Consider the following 13038-nt stretch of genomic DNA (forward strand, 5'->3'; position numbering starts at 1 on the left):
TATCTTGACTTTTTTAAGCTATTTATAGACAACTGAAGTTTTCGATTTTCCAAGTTTTTTTTTGAAATGCCTATAAAAAAAATTTGGCTCACCAAAACATCTTTAAAATTTAATACGTTTTATTATAAGTTATACTTATCGTATTAAAAAAAAAAAATCAAAAATCGTTTGCCACATTTTTCTTGATAAGCATTTAAAGTTTAATTATGTTTATGAAATATGTTAAAATCGCGAAATTTACAAGAAATTTTAAAGTTGAAAATTCATAAAAATTTTGTGATTTATACCTAAAGTTGAAAAACTCAATGCTAGGTTCTTTATAAATTTTCCTACAAGTAACTGTAAAAAAAATTTCTAGCGTCAACATGGAAATAATTTTATGAGCGTATGAAATTAAATTTTTTACTAAATCGTGTAAAATTACGATATATTACAATTTAAATATAGGTAATAATATAATATATCCAACTAATATCCTAGACTGACAAATCATCTCCGTTCAGAATAGTTTTTCGTATACAATGATACTTGTCATTGTATTCAAATTTAACATATTCATTATAGTGTCACCTACTCCCCATCTCTACTATACAGCAGAGCGATACCAACTTGTCTACCTTTTTTATTTTGATTTATCTCGAATATTTTGCAAAGTAGTGAACATTTTTATTTTTTACTTCCAAAGTCTCAAGAGTATTAACTTAATTCAATTTGCTACCCGGTACCATACCATTTTAGTATATCAAAAGGTGTTTGTAAATTCAAAAAAATAAAATAAAAAATAAAATCACTGTAAAACCATACACTTCCCCCCAAGGGCGCCCATCTGTCAAAACCTAGGAGGGTGAAAATCATAATTATAAGTAAATTTTCGTAATATTATTATTAGAAAAATGAATTTATTATTCATAACTAAAATAATAACAATAATTTTACTGTTCTAGGGGAGTGACATGTCACCCTCTTACACCCCCTAATGGGCGTCCTTGTCTACCCCCAAAAAAGAGGAAAAATACATTTATTGCTTTAACTCTAAAGCTAAATACTAACTACTAAGACTAATTAGATCCAATTCGCTACCAATAATTACCCTTCAACCTAGGTTGAAGTTTGATGCATTTTACTAGTTCTAAAGATGGTAACAGATATTAAGTAAAAAAATAGTATTGTAAAATCAATCAATTTACCCGTTATTTGCTTCGCTCAAAATTTGAAATTAATTTAAAATTGCAAGAAACTGGTTATCAAGTAAACTTTATGACAAAATTCAGTTTCAGTAATTTTATGGATATATCCAAGCTAGCATTATAGCTGGTAAAAAATTGATACATTTAGACATAAAAAAAAAAAATTCGTGTAGCTCTTTCGACGACACGTTGTTGACATATGTGTGCACGTGCACATTCTTTACTCTACAGTCACGCACACTGTCTAATGATCACTTACTAGTTTATTACATACACATTTACACGACACGTATGCATCATATTTAGTAAAAATCCTATATTGAGATCCTTAAAATCGGTCAGTATTTAATACCTTAAATTTCATTGATAAATTAAAATGATACAAATTAAATTTTAATTTAAAAAATAAAAAAGAAACAACTATTGTAGAAAACGATCTTTATTAATAAAATAATAACTATAACCGTTGTACCAAATATGGTGTATTAGTATTACATATTTAAAACGATCTTATACCTATATATTTTATTAATTAGAACTGTTAGTCATGAAAATGCATCTGATAACAAATATTGTGACATACACATTTTGTTAATCTATAAGATTGTTATAACTTATATGGAGACTGGACTGTCTACATTTCTAGGAGTCTATTATTATATAATTATTGTTTATATGAATATATGTACTATATGTATTCCTACTACGGGGTTGGGTTAAGTCCCCTAAATAATCGTACGTCTGTAGACATCATTATGAAATTATACTGCGGGGAAAATAGTATCGCGTGTTTGTGCATGAGTATTTAAAATAATAATTGTTATAGAATGTAAATTGACTATAATATATTGCGATTTGCGGGTGATCATTGTTGTAGTGTGCGCGCAATTGCCACGGGCGGAATATTATCGACCCGCGTGGATGCCCACTCTTTCCATAGTAGAATAATTGTTGTGCGGGGCGCTTGCGTTTTCTCAGAATGACGCGTTGAGACTCGAGATCAACTGCAGACTGCAGACACCGCAATGGTGTTATTTTTCCTTAAAAAAATTAAAAGCTAGTTAGTAGTTAGTTCCGATTTAAGATATCTTAACTCGTGGCGTTAGTCGATAAAATTGCGATACGAGATATCGAGATATCGTGACTACGATATCAACATCTGACCAGTCAAAAGAATTTTCTTCTTGACATTATAGGTTCATAATTATCATTATGCAATTTTTATGATTCAAATGTTAGAATATCTAACTTCTTATACTTTTTGTATTATCAAAAATGTACTATAATATACGTATTATAGTTTCAAAACCATTTATTATACATAAATTATTTGTTTCTCAGCTGACTGCTTTACTTTTGCAGATATCATCATAGCTAATTAATACAGAAAATAACGGGGGCTGTAAGACAACTAATTATTGATTAATGATTTTGTTTTAAGGATTCGAGCTAATTTTTAGATTTTTGGACAAATTTATATTATTTCCTCCGGACTTGTATATCGTAATATATTATATTATTATGTTTATGTATTTTTGAGATTTTTATGTATCTATCTGGAATTGTTAGAACATCTTATAAGACATCTCTTATTACATTATAAAGCCTTATCTATTACAATCAAACATTTTACACGTTTTTAATTATAAAATAAACTGTACATTTTAAATTTTAATCATTTATGAATAAATTAAGATTAAATATTTTTATGTTTCTGTAAGAACGATTTCTGTGGAATCTTGTATTAAATTTTTAAACATTTTTATCGGAACATTAAATAAAACAATATATTTGAAAATTTTAAATGCCTAAAATAGTCTAAAATTAATTTAATATTTTGAAAATTTCATTGTGTAAATAAAATGATAATTTAAAAATAATAGTTGAATGTTACAAGTTTCGCCAGTAGAAAACCCGTTATTATAAGTTACTATTTATTTTAATACATTTGAATATTTTGAACATCAAGTCTAAAAATTCCTATTATACATATTTTGTACAAAAATCCAACTATATATAGTAAATCATTTTTTATGTTAAAAAATGATTTTGAGTTAACTTTTCCGTTTTTCCGTAGTTAGTAGGTTTTTATTTAAAAAATTATTTGGAAACTTTACGTGTCAAAATCAAAATTCAAAATTAAATTATTTAAATTGATAATTGGTTTTTGATAACGGGTTTAGAAGATATGTATAGGATATGGTAATTTGAAAATTTTACGAATCTATTAACATTTATTATTTGTGAAAATGGTCAAAGTATTATAAATACTAGATCTAATAATAATTAATAATACCTACATTTAATATATTTTATATTTTTGTAAGACCATGGTCTTAAAAATGCATTTTTAAGGGCTATTATTCTATGTACGTATATTACGTACCTATAATCATTTTAACAAATTAAATATAGAAGTTCATCACTCCTTAAGGATCTATTATAGTATGAGAAATTTAAAAATTTAAGTAAATGGTTTTTGAGTATATTTAAAAATTAAAAAAGGGGAAGGTAGATAATTGTTTTGCTGTATACTAGGTTTTGAATGTATATCAGCATTGACGAGTAAGTCACTGTAATGTATTTATTAAATATGAAAGAATCCATTTAATTTTCTTATCTTTAAAAGTAGGACATTTCGAAGAATTTATTGATATTTTAGTTTTGTTACAATAAGTCATGATCATTTTAAAATGTACAAACAATGTACAGTTTTAAAATGCTCATAAATTTCTTTATAATTTTAACTTTTAATTTTTATAATTTGGTTATTTCATTTTAATTTAAAAAAATAACAGTAAAATTGATTATTATTGAGAACGTAAAATTGCACATGCACGTTTGTAAGATGGGAATAATACATGCTGTTACAGCGCCCTCTTAAGAAAATAAAAAAATATCTAAGAATTATTAATGCTACTGACATACAATTTCCTTTTTTCTACATAAATTCAATAATTTATTATTGGATTCAATATACACAGCTCCTTTTCAGCGACTAACTTACAGTTGGAAAAGTATATACTCGAAACATACTAAACAGCATATTCCGATTTTTAATATGATATTAATAATTTTAATTTGTATTGATAATTTTTTTTCTTTTTAATATTATAATAGGTTTATTCTATACTGAATATTATTAATACATACTTAATAAGTGTGATATAGTGGATGCCGAGGGCGTATTTGAGTTGTTGAGACGATGTGGGGGGGGGAATTAATTTTTCTTCTATAAAAACTAAAAATAATTTACAGTTGATTACCTAAATAAGCATACAATTCTTATTATATGTTTAGTATGATATCATTACGATTTACGATCTTTATCAAACAGAATTTTTTTTTAAATAAATTATTAATTAATGTATCATATAGAAAAAAATATAGCAAATGCCTCCTTAAATACGCCCCTGTTGGATGCATGCTTAATTTTAAATTTATCGAAGTTAAAGTTAAGTTTGTTATTTATCAAGCAATTTGTTATGTTCTAAAAAAAGTTTGTGTAGAATTTTACTTTTCTCAAATTTGTATTCAAAAATTGGTAGTAATATATTTGTACAATACACGGTGTATTATGGAGATTTGAAAATTTTACATTAAAATTGCATTTGAATGTGTCAGATTATTGCGATACACATTCTATGTATTAAAACATCGTCTACTAAAATATACAATTTATTTATTCACTCTTATCAAATTATATAAATATTTTGAAAGGAATATAATTCAGTTTTAAAAAATAATTTGATAGATTTTGCATAACAAATAATACGTTTCTATATAGACTATCTAGTAATTATTTATATGAAAAAAAAATATTCGACCTTTAGTTTTTAGCGTTTGATAATTTAATAATTACATTATACCCAATTTTAATTTAATCTGCTCTAACCACATATTTAGTATCCCATGTTACATACATTGAAGTATTTAACTTGTATAATTTATTTAAATATCTGTAACAAGTATTTTAATTTTTTTTACTTTTATTTGTATTACTTTATTTGTATAATGTAGTATGTTATGTCATTAACTAAAACGTAATAATTGAATTATTAATAAAAATAATAATAATTTAATTTATTAAATTAAGTATGTTTTAAAAATTTAACATTGAGCATAAATAATGTAATTGATAAAATCATGTATTTAAAAAAAAATTATCTTCTGTATAGAAATTGTAGTTTTTTGGTAAAAAAAAGCTTTGAAAATGTAATACAAGATTATATTTTCAAGTCGATCTTACTACAGCAATTTTAATTTTATATTTATGTTTATTTAAAAAAAAAAAATGACACGTTTTTCTTCTACATTTTAACCACGTTTTCAATTCGAAAACGTGGGCACTCGGCATCATATTCGGTATAATCTCCCTTTTGGTGGTCGGTCCATCTGTCGGCGGTAGCGCTATCTGTACGCGTCGTCTTCGACGACTCGGTAGAATAGCGGCGACGCCAGACGTGATGACGGTACTGGGAACGGTGGCAGTGGTGGAACATTTCTGGAAAATCGATTCCGCCCCCGCCCATGCACGGGAATAGCGCGCGCTGCGAAAAACCATCTACACGGTTTTCACAGCGCGCGCCACCACATTATCATGCGTATATTGCGGCCTTACCGCGCGCAACCGAACTGTACGGACCAATGACAGCGGGGTGTTTCCCCGAGAAGTCTCTCCGTGCCCAGTGTTATAAAGCTCACCGAGTAGCAACAAGCCCAGTTCTGTAGTTGTAATTACTATTTTTTAAATTTATTTTTGCTACTATAGTACATTATTTTTATTTTAAAGTCAGTTCCGTAACCTACATTTTTATTTGTTTTTTTTTCTAATATAAAATCAAAGTTTTTCCATTAAACGTGCAGTGCAAATCGTTCGACAAACCCTGTCCGGTCGTCGTCGTCGTCAGTAGTCGTCGTCACCGCCGTCGCCGCCACCCAGCAACCGGGTGATAGCACTGCCCTATCATCGTTGCAGTACGTCGGCAATAATCGTTGCCCTAAAAAATATAATCAGTATGTTTTAAATATATTAATAATAATTTTTTTTTTTTGGTTTTTTTGTATCATTTCCCTATAAGTACTATATTTTACATCGCTCCGCACTCGTGCGATTTCAATCCCGCGCACCGATAACTGTGTACAGATTATTATATGCGTTGTTTTTCATGTGGTTTCGTATTGTAGGCCATCGCGTATACACAGTTAAAGCCAACACTCGTAGAGGTCCGCGTGTACGGCGCGATAGTGTGCCATGGGCACACTATTGATTGCTGCCGCTAGCTCCCCATTACTACACCATAATAACACTATATACCGCCTGGCAGACAACGTCGTGTGTGAGCGTATGTGTGCGTGTGTGTGTGTGTGTGTGTGTGTGTGTGTGAAGGTATGTGTGCATGTATGTGCATAACTATAACTGTAGCTTTTATTAAACAGTAAAACGTGGCGGTTTACTCTCGCCCTCCCCCCGAAAAAAATTGTTGCCCCACTCCCTTCCTAGCTGTTCAAATGACACGTAAACGTAGAGTTATACCTATATATGTTGTAACGTCCGTGATTGCTATGTTTTCTTAGAGATCAGACGACGGAGCTCATCACGGAACTAAATCATTTTTTTTTTCTGCACATTTCTGTAGTACAGTTATATTATAGTATAACTAAACGTCATAACCTAACCCAACTCTTATACTATAGTCTTGTAATCTTGCGTGAAAAATATGTCGAGTGGTTGACATTTTAGTTTATAATGTTTATATCGCTTTGTATGTGAATTTATTATAATATATACCTATATTTTTTTATTATTAACCGTTTTCCAACGATTAACTTTTGTGATTAATTAAAAATACAAGTTTCTTTGGTTTTATTATGTCTCAACTTTCTCGGTGCGATTCAACTATTTCTTTTATGTTTTGAGTTATTGAACAAAACATACGAATATTTTGAAACAACAATGCCTTTATTTCTCATTTACAGAAAGGTATTATGCCTTAAACACACTATCTAAATTGTTAAACTGGCCTAAATTGTCAATTAAGCTGTTGGATCCAAATAAGCCATTTTGAATTAATATTTTAAATATGGAACTACATGGTGGAATGATTGATAGTTCATTTAGTACCCATTAATATTTTATAATTTGTAGTAATTGCATAAAATATAATTTATAATTAACTAAAAAATACTAGTTATTATAGACTTCTGTTAATTATATTTCCTTTATAGTACCTATTTTGTTGGTTATAAATAATTAAAATATTATATTATATTTTGTTGGAAACAAATTATCAATATGTTTTTTTTTTTTTAGAAAATAATGAACTTTTTGAAAATTATAGATATATAATTATATATACCTATATGGCTATATAATATACATGTATCTAATTTATTTTCTAACATTTTATATAGTATCTTATTTCATTAAGCCTTATGTTTCTTGTTAAATTCTTTATTAGTTTTCTTTATTTGTCTTTGTTTTTGTTTTTTATTTGTTTATGAGCAACTATATTTTGATATTTTATTATCTGAAGCAGAATTATATTCTAATAATGTTGATGTTTAAATATTGAAAATTGATATAGGTAAATAGTTTTATTTATTTATATGCATTATAAGTTTAGAGATCATACATTTCTGAGGTTTTCCAATGATTCTGTACTTATTTATTTAAACTTTGAATGCTTAAAAATCTATGCATTAAATATTCAATAAATACATAAACATTTTTAGAATAGTGTTCTAAATTAGATTATGAAAGTAAAAATATAGGTTGACATTCAAAAATCAAAAGCTAATAGAGCCATAAAGGGTAAAAGTTTTTTGAAATAACATAAGAGCGAAGAAAATAAGTCCAATACAAAATAATTTAAAAAAATAATTTGCTAATTTCATTATATTTGAAACATGTGCAAGAGAACTTTTGATTAGTTGAAAAATGCTGAATTACCTAACGAACGTATCAATTGCATTTTTAATATCTGTATAACCACAAGATTGATTTATTGGTATATTGAATATATGCCTTAAATATCTAAAATGTTTATATGCTTTTTTTGATTATATTACATTACTTAAATCAAAAAATTATATGTTATATATAAACATAAAATAATATCTTATTCAGTCATTATTTTCTTCAAATAATAAATAAATAAGCATAAAAAATATTTATAAATGAAGCTGTTATTTATTTAGTGTTAAAAAAAAATGTTATCAATACATAAATCGAAAAATCTAAAGAAATTAAATATTTCAAATGTTTACGTTTATTCTTTTTTTAATCATAACAAAATCAAAATCAATTTTGTGGAAAATTGGTATTTTGCAAATAGTCTTGCGGTTTTTTATTTATTTAATTTTTTTTTGTTTTCCGTATTATTTTGAAAAGTATTGGGAAATGTTTACTTTTGACCGCCCAAAGTTCAAACTTGATCCAATTTTCTACCATAAAACACTATCAATATTGAAGGTTAAAGCATTTTATTTTCTGACATATAAAGTGTTTTTACACGCACAAACAAATACCATTATTGTAAAACAAATACATTCATAGAACTCCGTTCACACAATCTAAAAATTAATCTAAAATTTTGGTATGTAAAAATACGTCACAAGTATCAGTTTAAATTATATCTTCAACAACAAAATATATATAAAAAGGTTATCCATACATTTTTTTATAACATAGAAATATATCTATAACTATATAAATGCGAAATTGAGTTTTGTTGTTAGCAAGAGCTAATCTTCGAAACTACTGGACCGATTTCAATAAAAGTTATATTAATATAGAGTCGTTGGGACTCGGGGAGGCGGCAAAGTATTAAGACATTTTTTTATCCCGGAATTCGACCCATGCAGTTGCAAGGAGTGGTTGTTCACATATATATTTTACAAATACAAAAATTGTGTATTTTTGGTTTTTTCTGGTTTCAATTGGTTTAACGGAAAAAAAAAAAAATGCTTATTTATTAATTAATTTGATTATAAAGTCCTTTTTAAAAATATTATGTTGGTTTATTATTCTCATGTTTAAATAGGTGTTTTTTATTTTTATCACGGGAGTTGGCTCTAGAAATCGGAACCAGTTATTCAATCGTCATGCTTTTTTTTTTATAAATTCATAGATAAGACTATAGGGCAGGTTTTAAGCATGATTTTATAGACCCAACTCCTGTCCCAAAAAATTGAGCTAGTATATATGACTATACAAGTGATCCTTCTGTTGGTTTTTTACAGCAATTATTTTATAAAAAAAAAAATATACGAAACTACCCACTTAATCGAGTTGACCATGTTAAAAATCTGTATTGTTTATATCTATTGTTCATTTTAACGGACTAAGGTATACCTATAAGCTGATTTTCTCTTGCGAAGTTGTTACACTGCTTTAACTGACGTACGATTTGTCCTTAAAGCGTGCTACCTTTGCCAACACTGACATGCCCATGACCTGTGAGGTATATTTAAAATAAATACTCTATGCTTTAATTTTATAGTTCTTGATTTTTTTTTTTTTTAGGAGTAAAATGGGGTAGTGCAGAAAAATGTATTTAAAATAATAAAACAGATGTATGAATTGTAAGTTACGAGTGTTATATTTTCGTATGTTCTCTACTGGCTAAAATTGTTATTATACTATCTAATACTATACCTCAAATCAGCCTAAACGCATTTTATTGAAATATATATAATACTTAAATTTTTCAATTATACATCGCTAAAATACCTGCACCACAATTGATTGAAATATAAATCAAATTAAAAATAAAAGTAGCAATATTAACAATAATTGTGGAGTGTACCTGCACATAATTGTAATTAATAAAAATACTTTGTCAATAAATTAAAACTTTTTCAAAAAAATGTTGTCAGTATAAATATATTTAGTTTTAAAAAAAAAATTTACAGTACCTATATATTTTAAAAAGACATTAAATGTGTGAATATTTTTTGTTAAACTACCTTCACCACGTTTCAATAAGATTAAAATTTAACCGAATTCACCAATTCACTAAATATGATTATAAATAATAATATGAGTTCACTTATATCAACAGATTATGATAGACAAAATATTGCATAAATTCAGAATTATTGCTTTATATTATTTGAAATTATAAATAACTATCAATGTATCGCCGCGGTAAAGCGCATTCTATATGCAGTCATAATTTCCAGAAAACCGCAATCTGTGGTATCTACTGGTGGAAAATCACTTACGGCATATGATAAGATCACTGGACGGACTTGAGAGTTAGGGGCGAAATTCAAAATTGGTTAAACTTTAGAAATACCCAGGAAAAATGAAAAGCATCCACTGTACTTATGCAAAACGTTGTATTTCGGCTTTTGTCGGGCAATCCTATTTAGTTGTGCCTTACGTATTTGGGCAAACCGTAAATAAATTTGAATATTTTACAGTAGGTATACCTACATTGTTTTTTTAGTATTAAATATGAACAACTATAGAACTTATACTACTGTACGAATATATTTGTATTTTATTATGTCCACGATAAAACAAAATATGCAATCTGTAGTTGGTTAAAAGTTTTAAGAATTATTATTAATTTATTATTATAACTATTACCTAAAGGCTAAAATACTTTAATATCGACAATTTTTTTTAAATAAAATGTTATATACAAATTAATAATTATACAATAATTTAATAATATAATAGTTTTTTAGTGGAGTTTTTTGAAGTTTTATTTTGTATACACGATTTATTAGATTCTGAGAGAAGCTAAACATGTATTACAGTTTTACAATGTTGATGTTGTATTTATTTCTGTTGAAACTGAAGCTTAACTAGACTTAGGATTTAGGTATTTGATGTAGATAAATAACATGACTTTATGATTAAGTTAATACTGTAATATTAATGTAAAACACAACTGGACTGTATGACTATATTCACAGTATGGTGTTTAGTTTAGCGAGTGTCTACGTACACTGAATGGCCCTATTTATATGCCATCATTGACGTCATATACTCATAACCTACATACATATAATAATCGAAAGTTATGTCCTAATATAGTAAAATGAAATATAAGTAGAATTGTAGAAGGTTAATAGTGAAATGTAATATTGATACGTGCAAACATGTGTTTACAATGATAAAATGCTAATATTGATTATATATTTCAATAATTTCTTTATTATTTTAGATCCTGAGTGGAAAGATGAATGTATTGATTTTACAATGACGTGTGTTTATTTTGTAATTTTGTTATGTATTTCTACACAATAAGTAGTAAAAAAAAACTAGGACTATCAACTATGTGGAGGTTTTTGATTTAGCATGTATTTTAAAGAGGTAAAATTAAAAATGTCCAGTATTTTATTTTTTTAAATAGTATATTTTTTTATTTTTCTGAATATTAATAAAAATGTTTTCATTTGGTCAAAAATTTTGAAAATGTAATACAAGATCATACATAAGTTTTTCTTTAAGCTATAGAAAAATGTTTAAAACAATTAGGCTTATTTATATAAGCATTTAAAGCTCAAATATTAATAACATTTGCCAAAATCACGATAATTTATCGTTTTACGGTGAGGTGATGATATTGATTTAAGTTAATAACAATAATATATTATGGTATATTATATTGTTATATTAATTAGATATTAATAATATAACAAATGTAATGTTTTTGGCAAAAATTAAATCAACTTATCGTAATACGATTAAGTAGTAAAATTAATTAATTTAATAGTAATCTTAAAACACGTATCACGAATCATAATTTTACTACTTAATAATATAGAAGATAGACTGTCTCCGCTCAGAATTGTTTTTCATCAATAATGAATAATGATATATTATAACTGATTAAATTTTTTTTTTGTTTTTTATTTAAATAGAACATTTACAATTTGTAACATGTACAATAAGCAAATAGGATATAACATAGAAAATACAAAATAAAAATATATAAATAATAAGATGATATATAGTATGAGGGGGAGGCTGTCCAGTGAAAATTTAAAATTTAATACATTCATTATTTACTGTATAGGTAGTAGAGTTGTATTCAGTTATCTACCGTTTTTGTTTTTACTCAATTATTTTGAAAATAACTGTGATTTTTTACTTTTGACTTTAAAGTATAAACTAAATCCAATTTGCTAATCAGAAACCATCCATAGCTATTTAATTATAGATACACATATAAGCGCACGTTATGAAATATTAATTGCATAGAAGGTCTATTTTTTTTATAAGCATTTGAGTTCAAATTTTAATATAATTCCTAACAAATACGAAAATATTTAAATTATTTGTGTAGTTAAAAATGTTAAATTTATACTTTTTAGGCTTTATACTAACTTTTATGTTTAAAAATTATTTTTAAAAAGAGAATTTTACTTTCATTGAAATTACAAAAGTATTATTGGATTTATTTAAGACACTTTCATAGTAATACAATGTTATAAATTTGTCTAAAAGACGAAGTGTCATTGTTAAATTGTTAAGTTTTTATTAGCTTTATAATTTTACCACTACTCAGTAGAAGTAGCAGCTTAATAAATGTGAAATGTATTATATTTTTTAACTAAAACTTCATTCATTCTTTATTTTTAATCATTTGATAGACAATGAAACGCAACGTGCACTTAAAAAAAAAAAATATATGGGTTGGACCATATATGGATGAAATGTGGATATTCTATTATATGCGTGTGCAACGAATATATTATACATCTTGTAGCTCTGCAAATCAATAAAATATTATCTTGAAAATATAGTTATCGTTTGGAACTATACCTACATTTTTCTAGATATACTTGACTAGGGACATTATTTCCATTGAACCGATTTTAACGATTAAAA

At 26.4% G+C, this 13038-nt stretch overlaps 1 protein-coding gene across 1 annotated transcript in view; it reads left to right on the forward strand.

Annotated features, from left to right (window-relative positions):
* Nucleotides 1–13038, forward strand: part of LOC113550451 — a 38675-nt gene that overhangs the window by 1834 nt on the left and 23803 nt on the right.

Source organism: Rhopalosiphum maidis, chromosome 1 (assembly GCF_003676215.2).
Source record: "Rhopalosiphum maidis isolate BTI-1 chromosome 1, ASM367621v3, whole genome shotgun sequence".
Lineage (NCBI taxonomy): Eukaryota > Metazoa > Arthropoda > Insecta > Hemiptera > Aphididae > Rhopalosiphum > Rhopalosiphum maidis.